Source organism: Trichosurus vulpecula, chromosome 5 (assembly GCF_011100635.1).
Source record: "Trichosurus vulpecula isolate mTriVul1 chromosome 5, mTriVul1.pri, whole genome shotgun sequence".
NCBI lineage: Eukaryota > Metazoa > Chordata > Mammalia > Diprotodontia > Phalangeridae > Trichosurus > Trichosurus vulpecula.
Window position 1 is genome coordinate 134241205 of NC_050577.1, and position 18777 is coordinate 134259981.

Consider the following 18777-nt stretch of genomic DNA (forward strand, 5'->3'; position numbering starts at 1 on the left):
TTTCTTTAATGTGTTTCTGTGTGAGCCCTTTCTGCACTGTTTTGTCAGGTGAAATAAAGACTGTCTTTTATTTGATGTCTTGTTAGTTTTCATCTTTTATAGGTAAAGCAATAGGGCAGCAAGCATGTATTAAATGCTCACTATGGACCAGATACTGTGCTTAGTGCTGGGGATATAAATACAAGCAAAATTGAAGGTAGTTACTTCCCTTAAAGAACTTAGATTTTTTTTCTTTTCTCTTTTTTAAAAAATTTATTTTTAGTTTTCAACATTCATTTCCACACAATTTTGAGTTATAAATTTTCTCCCCATCTCTACCCTCCCCCCACTCTAAGATGTCATGCATTCTGATCTCCCCTTTCCCCAGTCTGCCCTCCCTTCTATCACCCCGCTCCACCCCCCATTCCTTTTCCCCTTACCTTCTTGTAGGGCAAGATAGATTTTTTTTACCCCATTGCCTCTATATCTTATTTCCCAGTTCCCAGTTCCCAGTTTTAACTTTTGTTTTTAGAACTTTGAGTTCCTAATTGTCTCCCTTCTTCCCTCCCCATCCACCTTCCTTGAGAAGACAAGCAGTTCAATATAGGTTATACATGTATCATTATGCAAAACACTTCCATAATAGTCATGTTGTAAAAGACTAACTATATTTCCCTCCATTCTATCCTGTCCCCCTTTATTCAATTTTCTCCTTTGACCCTTCTCAAAAGTGTTTGCTTTTGATTACCTCCTCCCCCAATCTACCCTCCTTTCTATCACTGCCCTCCTTTATCCCCTTCCCCACTACTTTCCTGTAGGGTAAGATAGCCAATTGAGTGTGTATGTTATGCCCTCCTTAAGCCAAATCTGACGAGAGCAAGGCTTCCTTTCCATTATAACAGCTTTTCCCTGCCACTTTTATGTGAGATAATCTACCCCATTCCATCTCTCCCTTTCTCCCTCTCCCAATATATTCCTGTCTCACTCCTTGATTTAATCCTTTTAGCTATCATCCCTTATCCCTTCATATTTAACTCACCCTGTGCCTTCTGTCTATATATATGTATATTCCCTTCAACTACCCCAATAATGAGAAAGGTCTCATGAGTTACAAATATCATCTTCCCATGTAGGAATGTAAACAAAACAGTTTAACTTTAGTAAGTCCCTTATGATTTCTCCTTCTTGTTTATCTTTTCATGCTTCTCTTGATTCTTGCATTTGAAAGTCAAATTTTCTATTCAACTCTGGATTTTTCATCAAGAGTGCTTGAAAATCCTCTATTTCATTGAAAATCCATATTTTGCCCTAAAGTATTATACTCAGCTTTGCTGGATAGGTGATTCTTGGTTTCAATTGTAGCTCCTTTGACCTCCAGAATATCATATTCCATGCCCTTCAATCCCTTAATGTAGAAGCTGCTAGATCTTGTGTTATCCTGATTGTGTTTCCACAATACTCAAATTGTTTTTTCTGCCTGCTTGTGATATTTTCTCCTTGACCTGGGAACTCTGGAACTTAGCTACAATATACCTGATTTTCTTTTGGGGATCTTTTGCAAGAGGAGATCAGTGGATTCTTTCAATTTCTATTTTACCCTCTGGTTCTAGAACATCAGAGCAGTTTTCCTTGATAATTTCTTGAAAGTTGATGTCTAAGCTCTTCTTTTGATCATGGCTTTCAGGTAGTCCAATAACTTTTAAATTATCTCTCCTAGATCTATTCTCCAGGTCAGTGGTTTTTTCAATGAGATATTTTACATTGTCTTCCATTTTTCATTCTTTTGGTTCTGTTTTATAATTTCTTGATTTCTCATAAAGTCACTAGCTTCCACTTGCTCCATTCTAATTTTTTAATATTTTATTATTTATTTAATATTTTTAGTTTTCAGCATTGATTTCCACAAGATTTTGAGTTACAAATTTACTCCCCATTTCTACCCTCCCCCCACTCCAATATGGCATATATTCTGATTGCCCCATTGCCCAGTCAGCTCTCCCTTCTGTCACCCCACTCCCTCCCATCCCCTTCCCTTACTTTCTTATAGGACAAGATAGATTTCTATGCCCCACTGCTTGTATATCTTATTTTCCAGTTGCATGGAAAAGCAACTTTTTTTTTGAACATCTGCTTTTAAAACTTTGAGTTTCAAATTCTCTCCCCTCTTGCCTCCCCACCCACCCTCCCTAAGAAGGCAAGCAATTCAACATAGGCCACATGTGTATCATTATGCAAAACCCTTCCACAATACTCATGTTGTGAAAGACTAACTATATTTTGCTCCCTCCTATCCTGTCCCCCTTTATTCATTTTTCTCCCTTGACCTTGTCCCTTTGCAAAAGTGTTTGCTTTTGATTTCCTCCTCTCCCATCTGCCCTCCCTTCTATTGTCCCCCCTTTTATATCCCCTTCCCCCTTCTTTCCTGCGGGGTAAGATACCCAATTGAGTGTGTATGTTATTCCCTCCTCAAGTCAAATCTGATGAGAGCAAGATTCACTCATCCCCCCTCACCTGCCCCCTCTTCCCTTCCAACAGAACTGATTTTTCTTGCCGCTTTTATGTGAGATAATTTACCCTATTCTATCTCTCCCTTTCTCCCCCTCTCAATATATTCCTCTCTCATCCCTTAATTTGATTCTTTTTCAGATATCATCCTTTCATAGTCAACTTGCCCTGTGCCCTCTGTCTATACATGTGTGTGTGTGTGTGTGTGTGTGTGTGTGTGTGTGTATTCCCTTCAGCTACCCTAATACTGAGGTCTCATGAATTATACACATCACCTTTCCATGTAGGAATGTAAACCAAACAGTTCAACTTTAGTAAGTCCCTTATGATTTCTCTTTCTTATTTACCTTTTCATGCTTCTCTTGATTCTGGTGTTTGAAAGTCAAATTTTCTATTCAGCTCTGGTTTTTTCACTGAGAAAGCTTGAAAGTCCTCTATTTTATTGAAAATCCATATTTTGCCTTGGAGCATGATACTCAGCTTTGCTGGGTAGGTAATTCTTGGTTTTAATCCTAGCTCCTTTGACCTCCAGAATATCATATTCCAAGCCCTTCAATCCCTTAATGTAGAAGCTGCTAAATCTTGTGTTATTCTGATTGTGTTTCCACAATACTCAAATTGTTTCTTTCTGGCTGCTTGCAGTATTTTCTCCTTGACCTGGAAACTCTGGAATTTGGTGACAATATTCCTAGGAGTTTTCTTTTTTTTTTTTGATCTTTTTCAAGAGGCAATGGGTGGATTATTTCAATTTCTATTTTACCCTCTCACTCGAGAATATCAGAGCAGTTCTCCTTGATGATTTTTTGAAAGATGATGTCTAGGCTCTTTTTTTGATCATGGCTTTCAGGTAGTCTAATAATTTTTAAATTATCTCTCCTGGATCTATTTTCCAGATCAGTAGTTTTTCCAATGAGTTATTTCACATTGTCTTCCATTTTTTTCATTCCTTTGGTTCTGTTTTATAATATCTTGATTTCTCATAAAGTCATTAGCTTCCACTTGCTCCAATCTAGTTTTTAAGGTAGTATTTTCTTCAGTGGTCTTTTGGACCTCCTTTTCCATTTGGCTAATTCTGCCTTTCAAGGCATTCTTCTCCTCATTGGCTTTTTGGAGCTCTTTTGCCATTGAAGTTAGTTTATTTTTTAAGGTGTTATTTTCTTCAGTATTTTTTGGGTCTCCTTTAGCAAGTCATTGACTTGTTTTTCATGGTTTTCCCGCATCAGTCTCATTTCTCTTCCCAATTTTTCCTCTACTTCTCTTACTTGCTTTTCCAAATCTCTTTTGAGCTCTTCCATGGCTTGAGACCAATTCACTTGGAGGCTTTTGATGTAGGCTCTTTGACTTTGTTTACTTCTTCTGGCTGTATGTTTTGATCTTCTTTGTCACCAAAGAAAGATTCTATAATCTGAGTCCTTTTACACTGCCTGCTCATTGTCCCATTCAATTACTTGACCTTTGAGCTCTTTGTTAGGTTATGATTATGTCTAGAGTAGAGAGTGCTTTGTCCCAAGCTACAGGGGTTTTGTGCTGCTGTTTTCAGAGCTACTTCTATTCTGAGGTGGTATGACACTCCTCTCCTAGCCTGTGCTCTGGTCTGTGAGTGCAAACAGTCCTTTCTGTTGTGTAATTACCAGGAGGACTCCTTCTCCACAGTCACCACAAGGTCTGTCACAACAGTGCTCCTCCTCTCCCAAGGGCCACCAGCCAAGACTGCGATCCAGATCCAAGCAGGGAAAAGCAAGAGAATGCTGCCTTAGCGCCAGCAAAGTGCTCCCTGCACTCTCACTCTGATCATCCACCTGATTTCCCCCACTGCCTGTGGGCCTGGAGCCAGAAGCAGCAGTTGCAGCCACAACTGCAGCCACCTCTGCCACCCTGTGGTTGGGACTATACCATGCACTTCTCTCATCTAGGTCCAACAGTTTTCCCACTGACCTGCTAAGTTGTCTTTGGCATTTGTGGGTTGAGCAGTCTGGAAACTGCCAAAACTCAATGATTTAGGGCCCTGAGACTTGCTCTGCCTGGTCTACTCTGGCCTGGTCTCTTCCCACATGGCCCAAGCTGGGCTGTGCTCCTCTCCCAGCATGGTGTAATAGACCTTTCTCAGTGACCATCCAGGCTGTCTAGGGCTAGCGACTTATTTCACTCTGTCATTTCATGGGTTCCAGAGCTCTAGAATTCATTTAGAGTCATTTTTACAGGTGTTTGGAGGGATTTGGGGGAGAGCTCAATCCAGTCCCAGTTTTCAAGCTGCCATTTTGGCTCCACCCCCAAGAACTTACATTTCAATGGAGGAAGATAACACACAAAAGGCAGCTGAAAATCAAGGTAGGGGTGTGGGGTCAAGGTACCTATTCCAAAGCTATAGTGTAGAAGCAGAGCCAGGAGGGAAATAGAGGGCCAGTCTGGACCCTTTCTTAAAATGGAGGCATTCACTAACAGGAAAAGGGACTGACATGACAAGGGATGTTCCAGTGTGAGGAGGCCCCAGGTCTGAGGGAATTTCCAGAGTTAGATAGCAGTTGAGTCATGGTGGTGAAGTCCAGAAAATCAGTAGAGCTAGGATGGGGACTCAGGGCCCTTATCTTTTGGAGGAGAAGATCTAGACATGTACCATTCATTTTTTGTATTCCCAGAGCAAACTCGGATGGAGGCAAGAGCTATTATTGAATTTTATTGAAAAGCCTTCATGATTAAATCTAATCATTGTGAACCCAAAGACTGAGTTTCTGGGCTACCCCTCACAAATGCATTTCACAGCCTCAAGATTCCTTCTCAGAGAATCTCAGACCCATTTTATTGCTGTCCTACCTGAGGACAACAGGCATTAACAAAGGCAATTCTCAATTATTCACACAAGGATCTATGAGGCAAAGATATCATCTGTGGCTGCCTTCTCTCATCATCCAACACACTTGGAGCTGCTTCTCCTTCTGGCCTTTGGATGTTCTCAGGGAATTGGGATTCATTTTATGACCAGCCTCCTCCAATTGACTGTTGAGGGGGAAAATGGCAACATACTTTATATGTAAGGATCATGAGTTTTGCATTATGTGTTGTTTTGGATTATCACCCCTTTCCATGCTGACTATTCCTTTCCATGCTTTTCTTGCCTTTTGGACAAGTACTGCTTTCCTCCCATTGTTTTTAGTTTTTTCAAATCTCTTTTTTTTAACCTTTTTTTTTTCTCTTTTTGTTTTATTTTACCCGTAAAATTTATAGTAATAACTGGATAAGCCTCTTATTTTTAGGAGTAATAATAAATAATGATGTCTAATGTTATATTTTTTAGAAAAGAGATGAAAAAGCTCTTCTAATTGAGAGCAGATGAGAGATCCATTTTTTTGGAGAAAATCTGTCTGGAATGAGAATCTTTTTGGTGATGATAAGAAATTTTTTATGATAGCATGCTTTTCTTCCTCTTCTCAGTTTACCAGTACTAATTCTTTATAAACACAGTTTCCCTGCTAAAATTTCCCAACCTTTAAAGCAGTCTGGATTACTCCATTTAGCCCTTTATTATGCTTCTTTGTGGCATTTTTTTCCTAATTATTTCATGCCAGCTATAAATTTCTTGAAGAGAGAAACGTATTTATTCTGTTTCCCATGCTAACTAGCACATTGCTGGACCTATATTAGATTTTTAATTTTTTAGACTGATTGATCAATTAAAATGTATTGATCATAGGATCATAGAATCTAGAACTGGAATGAATTTGAGAAGCTATTTGTTCCAACCCATGCCTGAAAAAAATTGTTACTACAACATCTCTGACAAGTGGATATCTAGCCCCTGCTTGAAGAACTGCTTTATTTGCCCTCTCAAGGCTTGTATTAAAGCAAATTCTTGGGTTCAGGATTTCTAGAAAACGGATACCCAGGGATAGGATACAATCGTGAGCTTTATTGTTATTCAACACAACATGCAGACAAACAAAGCATATATACATATTGTATAGCTATATAAATAGACAGAGGTTTGTTCTCGCATTCAAGAAACTCACCCTAGCCAGAGGAAGAGGGAGATGATTTGGGGAGGGAATGTGCTCACAGTTGGGGTTCAGGTGGCAAGCTTGTACACCCTAAAATTGGTTTGGCTGAGAACAAGTAATCAGTGCCAGGTGTAGGAGGTGGCTTTCCTACTCAGATCTAGATGTGATGGGAAAATTTTGGGGTCCCTTAGGATACCAGGCTTGGATAATGCCCTGGTAGGGGAAGTTTCTTTATTGGGATCATAAACTGATCAAAGGGTTGTACATTAACTAAGGCAGCAGAAGATCAGTGACTCACAGTTGAGTTCATCCCAATCAAAAACCATAAGCGTTATCTGCCTGATACAGAATTAACAGTGGAAAAGTACAAAGTGTCTGGTTTGCCTATATGTTTCTATGGGCATTAGGACCACTTAGCCTAAGTGACTCCATATTGGAGTCCTATTACTACAATATAACATCAGACACTATAAAATTTATAATTATCACAGAAACCTGAAACTCCATTGATCCATTCCACTTTTGGGCTACTCTAATTAAAAAATTTTTTCCCCTTAAGTCAAGCCTAAATTTATCTTTTTTTCTAATGTTGCCCTCTGTGGTCGAGCAGAACAAACCTCTAATCCCTCTTCTACATTGTTTCTCAAATACTAGAAGACACAGTCACTATGTATTCCCCAGATCTTCCCTTCTTTGGGCTAACTAGTCCCAGTCTTTTGCCTGGTCCTCGCATGGCACAATCTTGAGGCCCATGATCTCCTTTTTGCCCTCTTTTGCATCCTCTTCAACTTATCCATGGCCTTTCTAAAAGTGAAGTACCCAGAACTGAATATAATATCACAGGTGAGATCTGATCAAGCAGGCTGCAGTGGGAGTATCGTGTAGATAATATATCTCTTCATGTAGATTGCATTGCCTTTTTTTGACTGTCATATTATAGTGTTGATTTGCTTTGAGCTTGTGAGTCTCTAACACTCCTAGATCATTTTTGAACACACTCTTGTCTAGCTATAACTCCCCCTATTTACACTTGGGAAGTCGATTTTTTGACCCCAAGTGTAAAGCCTTTACATTTATTCCTGTTACATTTCATTTTATTAGGTTCGATACAATGTTCCAATATGTAAAGACATTTTTAGATATTAATTGATATCTAGTATGTTAACTATCTGTCCCAGCTTTGTGTAAACTACAAATCTGATAAATATACTGTCTGTGTCTTTATACAAGTGAGTGACAAAACTGTTGGACCATACACAGACAGCAGATTCCTGGGGCATGCCATTAGAAACTATCTTCCAAGTTGACATCCAACCTCTAATAACTACTTTTTGGGGTCAGCCATTCAACCAGTTCCAAACCCACCTAATTGTCTACTGTCCAGGCTACTTCTCTCCATCTTTTCCATAAGAATAACATGAGAAACTTTGTCAAATACTTTCCTAAAACCTAGATAAACTGAATCTCTGGCACTCTCCTGGTCTAGCAATCTAGAAACTCTGTCAAAAAAGGAAATTAACTTAGTCTGACAAGACCTATTCTGGATGAAGCCACACTAACCTCTTTTTCTAGATACTTGCTTAAAAAACAAAACAAAACTGGACTTGAAATTTTTTTTGAGATTGGGAACTCAGTGAGAAGATTTCCTTGATGAATGAAGATGGTAATTTCCTCTGGGTGAGAGGTCCAGCATTTTGTTAACACAACTATTTTGGCCTGGGGTTCCCTGACTCCCAGATTTCCCTGACTCTCCCCCTGCCATAGCCTCACTTCCTGACTACCACCCTGCCCCTCACTCCCCTATGGCCGGGCTTCCCTGACAGATACAGCTTCTTCCTCCCGTACAACCTGGTTGGTTCCAGCTTCCCTGACACAAATTCCTGGTCTAGGGGCATAAAAGTTCTCAGCCTGGGGTATTCTGGGCCTCTAAGACTTGGCAGGTGCTTGAGGCCACAGGAATCACCATACTGATGACTGACTAATCACTCACTTTTTCCTGATGGGGACAAGGGAGCCACATCCAAAGAGGCTGATTGTCTCTGTATCCTTGTTGCATATCTTTGCTGGGTCAGGGCAAAGAAAACCTCCTTCTTTGTTAAAGGTTCCAGGACTTGCAAGGACCTCTTAAGTATTTCAAAATTTGTCTTTATAATATATTGTTTAAATTGTTCTCCTGGTTCTGCTCACTTTTCTGCCCCAGTTGATATGAGGCTTTCCAGGTTTCTCTGAAACTGTCCCCCTCATCATTTCTTATAGTACAGTAATATTCTATTACATTCATAGACCATGATTTGTTCAGCTGTTCCCCAGTAGGTGAATAACCCCTTAGCTGCCAATTTTTTGCCTCCACAAAAAAGTTGTCATAAATATATTTTTTAATATATAGGGATAGGATCCTTTCCTTTTCCTTTGATTGCTTTGGAGTATGTAGGCCTGCTAGTGGCATTTGGAACAGAGTTCTAACTTGCTCTCCAGGATGGCTAGACCAGTTCACAGCCCTAGCAACAGTGTGTCAATGTAACTTTTCATCTAACCTCTCCAGTATTTGTCATTATTCCTTTTTGTCAACTTTGCCAAAGTAATGGGTGTGAGGTGAAATCTCAGAGTGGCTTTAATGTGCATTTCTCTATTAATGATTTGGAACATTTTAGATAGCTTGGATTTAATCCCTTGAGAACTTCCTGTTGTATCATTTGACCACTTATCATTTGGGGAACTGTGTGTGTGTGTATACACAGATGCACATACATATTATGTATATGTGCATGTACACACACATATAATATATAGAAATATATTTAAAATATATGATATATTTAACACTATATTTTAAGAACCTTTTGGTTTTCTTTTGATTTCCTTTGCCAGCCTCAGTTCATTTTGAGCTTTAGTACTCCTGACATGATTCTAAAAGGATTGTCATTTTTTTTCTGTCAGTCCTTTACTCTTATCTGTCTTCTGTACATGTGTTTTAAAAATCTAAGTTGGTAGATGAATTCTCTGTACATCCACATTGGTCTCTTTAGACTAGGACTGTACAACATACTGCCTGCCAAAGGATTTCAGAGGCTGTCACATGACCCCAGACTGGCGATGGTTGGTTGCTGAGGGTCACATGACAGCCGCCCAAAATCTTTTGGTGGGCCATATGTTGTGCTTTAGACAAATTTTCCTTTTCCTCCTCACCAGAAGCGGTTCCCTTTGTATCTACAGAATTTAGTCCTACAGAACTTCCTTTTCTCCTCAGCTTGGAATTTTAGTCCATGAGATCATACCTAGCCTTTTTCCCCTAGGGTATATGTCAGACTGTTCTCCCTTTTGTTCACAAAATCCAAGATGAACAGTTCACTTTTTCCCCCAAGGTTCCTATTATTTTCCCTTTAGCAACTCTTTTCTAGTCGTTTTCTTAGAATCAGATCCAGAAAAGAGAATCCCTATGGTAAACTTTACAACTTCTGAAGGATGAAATTATCATTAAAGTCAAGTCAGAGATTATTAGCTGCTCTCCTTTTGTCAGAAAGAAAGCTCTAGCAGATTTTCGCATAACTGATATCTCCCATTACTACTATATCATGCATCTGTATCCCCAAATTCTAATCTATTTCCTCTTGTTGCCCAGATGGCCTGAAGGACACTCTAATAACAATACTGTTTCTGTTTCTGCCTCCAACGATCTTTACCCACATGCTCTATCACAATTCTCCCCTCTGGTTCCTGGATTTCCTCATGAGAGTTTATCTTCTTAATAAATAATGCTACTCTGCTTCACTTCCACTGATTATTCCAGGAATTCTTAATCTGGGGTCCATGAACTTATTTAAAAAACATTTTTTTATAATTATGACCATGTAATTAGTTTCCTTTATAATCCAGTGTATTCTATTTTATCCATTTGAAAACATTCTGAGAAGGGGTACAATAGCTTTACTAGACTGCCAGAGGGCTCATGACACAGAAAAATTTAAGAATCCCTGAATTATACTGTGCCTTTTGAGAAAGGTACACCATTCTAGAGCTGTTTTCCAGTTATAGTTCTCTTCCCACCTATATGTGTATTCAGAGATGTTCAACCAAGCCAGAGAAAATCAGTAGTTAAAATTTCAGTGTAAGCATCTACTCCTCCCAATTTAGCAAACCCACAAATCAGGCTTGATTCCTCATTTTACAGAGTATCTAGATTTAAGAAAATGATGAAGAAAATGTTAGGAATGCAGCCGAAATTTAAAAGTATGTCTTACATCCACTTTTTTGGACATTTACTTGTTAAACATTTGTCAGCACTCGCTGTGTGTATACATGTTTTAAAACATATATCCTAATAAGAAGACTGCTTCCCTTCATGGTACTTCGCCAATTCTCCAACATGTCCAATCTAAAAGTAGTCATTCTTAGCAGCTAATTTACTAAAATAGAACGTTTCATAGAGTGTATGATACCACACTCAAAATAGGATCATTAGCAGATCTAATGAATTCTACTTCACATTTTAAGTTCCATTGTGAATAAGAAATGAAACATCAGATTAATATTGCTGAGTAAATATTTTGAGGCTGGTAAATGACAGCTGGTAAACTATACCTCTAACCTTCCTCCTCTTTACTGATTATTTCTTCCTCTTTTCAAGAAACCCTAAATTTATTCTCCCCAAATTCAACCTTTATACTTGTTCATAATTCCCTAAACTTTTTTCTTCAGTTCCTGTTCTGTTTTTGTTCTTTTCTGTTTCCCCTTCTTCCACCAAAGCTGGAATGGCTTTGTCGTGATCTAAAACAACCTTAAAAATGTCAGATGAGTATTTTTCCGATGTATATTTAGTAAGTCTTTAAAACCTATACACAGATCATTATCATTAAAACACTGATTAAGGAACTGATTGCATGTGGCACTTCATGTACCAGGAAACTAGATAGGTGCTTGTCCTTTAAGAGCCAAGATGACTTGGCAGGTAGAGATGGGTGAATGGAGAGAGTTTCAGGCATATGACACTGCCTTGGGAAAAAGTTTAAAGTTCAGAATGAACAAAGAGGTCCTTTAGTAAGGGTGTTTGAGAGGAGCAGTGGGAGATACCATAGGGAGAGCGATAAAGGAGAATTGAGGTCAGTTTCATCTAGATAGTGCAAAATTACTTTTCAAAAATTTGCCAAAGGAATTGAAACAAACCATCCAACACTCTTTGGAATGGAATATTTTGTCTGTTTTATAGCATTTGTTTCCTAGTAGCCTCTTTAGCAGCAGTTCTTAACCTTTTTTTTTTTTTTTTTTTTTGGTCATGAACCCTTTTGGCAGTCTGGTGAAGCTACGGATCCCTTTTCAGAACAATGTTTTTAAATGCATAAAACAAAATATGTGAGATTACAAAGGAAATCAATTATGTTGAAATAAAGGTAGATTTTTTTTTTTTGCCATGTAAGTTCATGGAACTCCTGAAATCTATCCACAGATTCCTTGAGGGTTTGTAGGCCACAGATAAAGAAGCCCTTATCTTAGGTATTAGCCAGTAAATAAAATAAAATATTCTTCAAGGGAAAGGATTAGAAGACAGTTTGGTAGAGTAAACCAAACTGGCTTTGGAGTTAGAGAATGGGGGTTCAAATCTCAGCTCTATTAATTGATACTTCTGTGACTTCGGATAAGTCACAATTTCTCTGGGTCTTGGTTCCTCATTGGTGAAAGGAGGGACTTGGAATAGGTGGCCTCTAAGATCCCTTCCAGTTATAAACCTATTATTGGTCGGTAAATACTGACTAATTGCATCCGTCCATTTATTCTTCAGGAAAATTCTGATCTAGCTCTGGCAGTAACCTCCAAATCTTAAGCTACAGACCACAGTCTGCCTAGTCCTTAAAGAATAACCTCTGTTTTGAGAGCTGCCGGTTTGGAATGTTGTTGCTGTTTGTCCTTTGTTCTTGAAGAGCACCATGACATCAGGAAAGTGACGCCATGACCTACAAGTGAATTGGATTTAAGTGCAGTCACCAGCCTCACTTATCTGCAAGGTGCTCTGTCCAAGGGGAATGATTTGGAATGATTTAAGTAAAAAATAGCCATGTTTTCTTGGTGAATCTCTTCTCAATTTTTCACAACTTCTAGTGATACCTCTCTCCCTCTTATAAGAGTAATATTCAATAACTGAATTTTCTCTCATTAGGACTGCAAATTTTGACTTCATGGTGTTTCCCATTGACTTCATCTTGTTCTTTGAGATTGGTTGTCTATCAGCATATAATAGCCAGGTTGTAGTAAGGGTGTGATGGGGTATGGGATTTGGACAGCCCCCTCCCTGTTCCTGCCTTGGACTTGCCCACAAATTTCAGGAATCCAGTCCCTGAACCCAGATTCCTGGCATTTGCCTGAGGCATCTGGCTCACCCAGTATAATTCCTTCATCTGTCCTTTCATTGTGGCCCCTGCCCAACCCTTCATTCTCTGTTACCTCACCTAGTCCCTGAATTTTCCCATACATTTGTCACCTGTACCTCCACCCAAGGCATCTGGCCCACCCCAGCCCACCTTGATTACTTAATTAGCTTACTCCTTAATGTATTAGCAAGCACCCTAGTACACCCAGGATGGCCTACTAGCACAGTTTCTTTAATCTGCTTTCATAAAGGAAAGACAGCTTCAAAGGGGTTTACAATCCTGCTTTAATTAAACAGTGCAGACTTTATTCTATCTAACCAACTCCTACAGCATTCTCTAATCACCCTTCTCGCAAGGGCCGGTGAGAAGTGGGGGGGCAACTCCCCCTACACCTCAATAGGGTTAATCAAGACAGGTACAACTTACGCATTCCTCTAAATCTCCTCAAGCCTCAATGAAGGCCACTTGAAGCAAACTCAGATTCTACCCCCCCTCCCCAAGCCTTGATGGGGGCTGGTCAAGGCACACATAGCTTCCTAGCTTGTGCATTTCAACCCTAAAGCTTCTCCACTCACTGACCAGCACCTACCTGCTTTATACTTACACTCCACCCTTCCAGGGTCCTGACCTTTATAATTTAAACAGGCGATACCTGGCCCTTACAATCTACACGGGGCATGGCGGAGATGTTTTGAACCATAGAACTCATATCTAACACCTGGGAAGAAGAGATTGTCATGGCTATGGATCCTAGAAAACCAAACTCCACTTGCTCTTACACGTAATCCCATCCAAACCCCCATTCTCTGTTATCTCCAGACCCCCCTACGCTACTTGCCTTTCCTAGATCCCATCCAAATCTTCCCACAATCTTTTTCCTTATAAAAACATGTCTTGTCCTTGTCAAATGCCTAGACTCACTAGGAATCTCACCCACCCCAACCAGTGTTTTAATAAACACACTACCTGGACTGAAAGTAGGCTTGAATGGTAGAATTCTTTTCAAGGCAGACCCACGCTCTTTACCCTTGCATTTTGGGGTTCCCAAGACCCCTAGACCACAATAGGTGTGAGGTTTTGCTTTGTTCTCATCTTTACCTTTAAAAGATTCAAAATCACCCAAAGTCCATCTTTATCTATGACTATTCCCTGTAGTCCCAACATTTTGGTAGGAATTGTTAGTTTTTTCAAATTTTCTCTAGTTGAAATGCCTTCCTCATGCATTTGGCATAGTGAGAAGACCACTGCCTTTATATTGTAATACAAGGAAAATTAGGAACCCCTGAGAAGCCCCTAGCTACTGACAAGCACCCCCAGAAAGAATGGACTCAGATATTTTGGCATTTAGCAAACTCCCTGGAACTCCATGACTCCACCAAGGAATGTCAGTAGATAGGACCATCCCACTGAAGGATAACCTGGCAGACCCTGTCTAGCAGATATCCCTGGGGCTCCGTGACTCCACCAAGGAATGTAAATGAGATTATCCCACTAGTATGATAACCTGATTGAATCTTTTGATCAGCCAGGGCCTTTGTTCCTGTTCCCCACTGCCCTGTACCCCCATATCCTATATAAGACAAGCCATCACCCCAACACATTTGCCATTGATTTGTGGTGCTGTACCCCGATGGCCGCCGGCTAATAAATTCTCCACTTAAAACTTATACTCTGTGGTGTGTCTCGCTCACTTCTGGTACAACATTTTGGAGGCCCCAGTGAGATGAGGCGGTATTTTGTGTTACCGCCCTGGAGACACATACAGAATTCCGGACCTCAACAGGGAGTCTCTGCCCCCGATCCACCTTCTCTCACTTCAGAGGGCCGGCTCCTGGGGATTTCTTTTCCTAGGACTCTGATGTGGAGTGATGGTCTCGGAGAATGGGCTCTTTGCTGACCTGTCCCTTTTCGGCCTACGGAGAATTCTGGTTTGTAGACCTCTAGAGGTAAGGTTTTTCTGGTTTGGGGCTAGCCATTTGGGTCTCTGTTATCATGCTAAACCCTGACGAGGCTGTGGTACAGAGCTAGGGGGGCTGGGATGCCACCCTTCCTATTGGGGTGTGGGAAGATTGGGGTGTTTTCCTTGAAGAAGAAACCTGGTTTATTTTCTTTCCTCTGAGGGGACCTGCTTAGCCCCAGTTAACTCATGCCATTGGTTATGTGTTTTGTGTTGGGTGTGGGAAGATTGGGGTGTTTTCCTTGAAGAGGAAACCTGGTTTATCTTCTTTCCTCTGAGGGGACCTGTTTAGCCTCCAATTAACCCATGCTGTTGGTCTCCGTTTTGTGTTGGAGGTGTGAGAGAGATTGGGGGTCGTATCTTTGAGGAGGAAATCTTTCCTCTGAGGGGACCTCCTTAGCCTTCAATTCGATCCACACCGTGAATTTTGTTACGTTTTGAGTTTGTCTCTGTTCGTGTGTCTATGTCAAAATTGTGAAATGTCATTTAAAAAAAAAAATCTGAAACATAGGCAGCTAGGAATTTCAGGTTGCAACTAGGGAAACAGACTCCCTTCCTTGTGGCTCCCGTTTGGTCAGCGTGGAACTACGGGGAATGGGTTAAAATTTGGCAAATTCTGGGTTTTAAATTGTTAAAAAGTTTGGAAATTGGTTAATTGAATTTGGGAAGAAAGAACTCCTGAAATTGTAAATCCATTCCAGGAGCTCACTCTTGCTGAAAACATCTCCTCCCAATGAATGCCTTCTGGCTAAAACCTCCGTTAAAGTCTTCAGTGGGACTCTCGCATTTGTCTTAGTCCCTGATTCCCTTAGATTCAAGTACAAAAGAGGTTTTTGGGAGTGAGCAAGGGGGTGAAGTTTACTTGAATTACAATCATTGAGATCTTTTCATTAGGGCTGCAGTAAAAGTTAGAGCAGTTAAATCAAACTCCTCTCCTTCCAGATTATATTAGAAGAGAATGCAGGAGAACTGTAGGGAAAAACTTAAATCGCCCTCCCCACCAGGCAAAAGGAGGAGAGGGACAGAAATTCACAGACTGACAGTCAGTCCTGTGCCCCTGAGTACCTTTGTAGCCTGTCTTTGTGGTAAAGTTTAAAAAGTAAAATTTGTGAAAGAGAGAGATAGAAAACCTGTATAAGGAATTTAGGGGGGTTGTAGAATAGCAGCTTGAGATTACCTGTCTAGTCAGGAGTCCATGTGCTCCCCTTGGCTGCCATGTGCTCCTGGCCTCACCCTTCCCCCACCCTCCATATTGAAAGGTTATCAGAGCTGAAGCTAAAGGAAACTTGTAAAGAAATAGGGCTGGTTAGTTAGTGCTTGGAAGGGTAGGCTCCTTGCCCTCAAGGGGCTGCCAGGCCCCACCTAGGGAGGAGCCTTTAGAAAACTAAAAGGGATTTTTTTCCTGCTCTTATCTTCCTTGGGAGTCTGAAAAAATCCTTTTAGGCATTTTTGTATAAGATGAAGCTTGGAAAAAGTGGGTGCAAAATTAAATTTCTCTTTCTTTCGTAAGTTCATTCATGGCCAGGCAAAAGTTCCTATACCTGGGCCAGAGGTAGTGGTGCTGAAGAATGTACAGCTAAATAAAGTGTATTTGGGATGTTAATATATTAGTATATGTGATACATGTATTTATATATTAATACATTAATATATAATACCGGAAGTAATAAGCTGAATAATTTCTATATGTGGAAATCTGGAAATGCAATAGATGTCATCTGAAAATTATTGTTTCTGTATTTCTAAACTTGCATTGTGTTCCCAAAAATTCTCTTAGATTGTGAACTTTGAGAAGACCATTGTGTGGTAAGAAATGATATAGCAATTTTAATCTGATTTTGATATATGTGAATTGGGTTTTTAAAGGGATGTGATAAAATTTGGAACTGTTATATGTGGTTGTAACAAGTAAATAATTAATAATACTGATATTTAACCATGAGAACAGACTTTCTGTGTGAAAAAGTTTTCTATTATGAGAATATATCTGGTGATTTAAAGTTATAGTTTCAAATAATGATATGAAAGATTCTCTGTGCAAGGAGATTTAGAAATGTGTTCACCTAAATTGATAAAAGGGTTGTTTCAAGTTTTAAAATGCATAATTATGTTTAGGGCACTGGTACATTTCTAAATTGTGTAATTTGACAAACAGATGTATTAGCAATATTGAAAAATGTGGTAATCTTTTACAATGCAGAGAGTATTGGGTCTTAGAAATTAAAATGTTACCACTAGTGGTTATGAATCAGATTTGATTTGCTTATCCAACTCAATTATGATCACTAGATTGGTAATTAATTGGAATCTGTTTCAAGTTTTAAGTACATGATAATTGCTTGTGGTGTACTTATTTCTAAATTTGTTATTATATACAAATTAGTTAACATTGCATTACCTGTGCTGTTAGAGAATAATTTCTCTTATAATCTGGATGCTGTTATATTAAGAATTGTACTTAATTAAGAAATTGAGGTTATTAACTGAAACAAGAACTTTTGAAACCATCTAGTCATGAATTTTTATCACTCTTGTGTGGTTTTCTGTGTAGAGGAATTCTTATGAAAAAAAGCTTTTTTAAGTCCTGGCAAACCTTATTATTGTGATAAGGCTAATTAATTGAGTATGTAATTTATAGAAATTAAGCGTCCTCCCATTATAACACTTTTTGATTAAGGAACTTTGTAATGTCTAGGAATTCTGTGCAATATTTGAGAATGAGGACATTTGGCACCAACTTAGTTAATGAATTCCAGCATTTAAGGGTTAATTTGCTTTAAGGAAAAAGAAGGAGATGTCTATCATTTTAAAACCTTCTAAATAATTGTCTCCAGGAAAGTTCAGTGAGCATGCCTTTTAACATCAGGATAAAAAAATCCTTATTAGAATTAATGCTTATCTATAGAAGCGCCCATTCAATGTCTTATTCAAGTTTTTTTTTGAGTAAGGAGGTTCAAAACGACAGTCTAAATTCCTTACTCCTCCCCGCCCTTAGTTTAGATAAGAAGAAAAGAATTTCACCTTAGCCCACCTGTCAGAAGGGAAGGAAAGGGGAGGGGCAGCAATAAGAGGACGGTAGGGGCCAAGAAGCCTCTAACCTGGCTTCTTAAAAAAAACTGATAAGATTAGACTAAGACTTGAGATGGGTTTGGCCTGGTAGTTTAATTAGTGAAGTCTGCCATCTGATGGAGAAGAACCCACCCTCAGGGGGAGGTGAGATGACAGATCTTTTTAATAAGTGTTCCCTTTTTTTTAGAATGAGTTATCACGAAAAACAAATCCCCTTTTTTGTGTCTTTGTGTGTTTAAGAAGCTGGAATGGGATTCCAGTATACACAGTTATGACAATGAAAGTACTAACTTATGAATTGTTTTGTCTTATGGTTGAAATGTAAAGGAAGACTGAGTACTAGGTTTGAAAGATTTGGAAAGGTAAATTAAGGTTGAGGGAAAATAGGAAAGGCAGATAAGAAAGTTTGGGAACAAATGGGAGTTAGCTAAGCCTCTCCTGTCCCGAGAATGATAGTTTCAGAAGGTCAAAGTAAGTTGGAGATGAGTGTGAGGAAGTATTTAGAAGATGGAAAAGTTATGTAGCTTGATTTGATAATTATTAGCTCATTAAAATTTGGGCAGTCTTATCTGAAGGATATTTATTTGCTATTTAAGATTTTATGGGACTACAATTTAATATTGTCTTAAGCTCTGATTACAGGACTAGGTCACGTGAAGCCAGTAATGGGATATAGATATGAATAGCTTACAATTTTAACTTATGTTCATGACCAAATAAAACATTGAAATAATATAGGGATAACATCCTCCAAAAAGGGAAAATGATTGGCTCTAAAAATTTATCAGTTCTGGAAATTCGAGCTGATAAGTGTGTTTTGGTAATAAGATCTTAAATTTGGATGCTCATACAAGAAAATTGTATAAGATAATGGTACAAGTGAAAATATATCCCCTTTGTAAAGTATCTGTAAGTT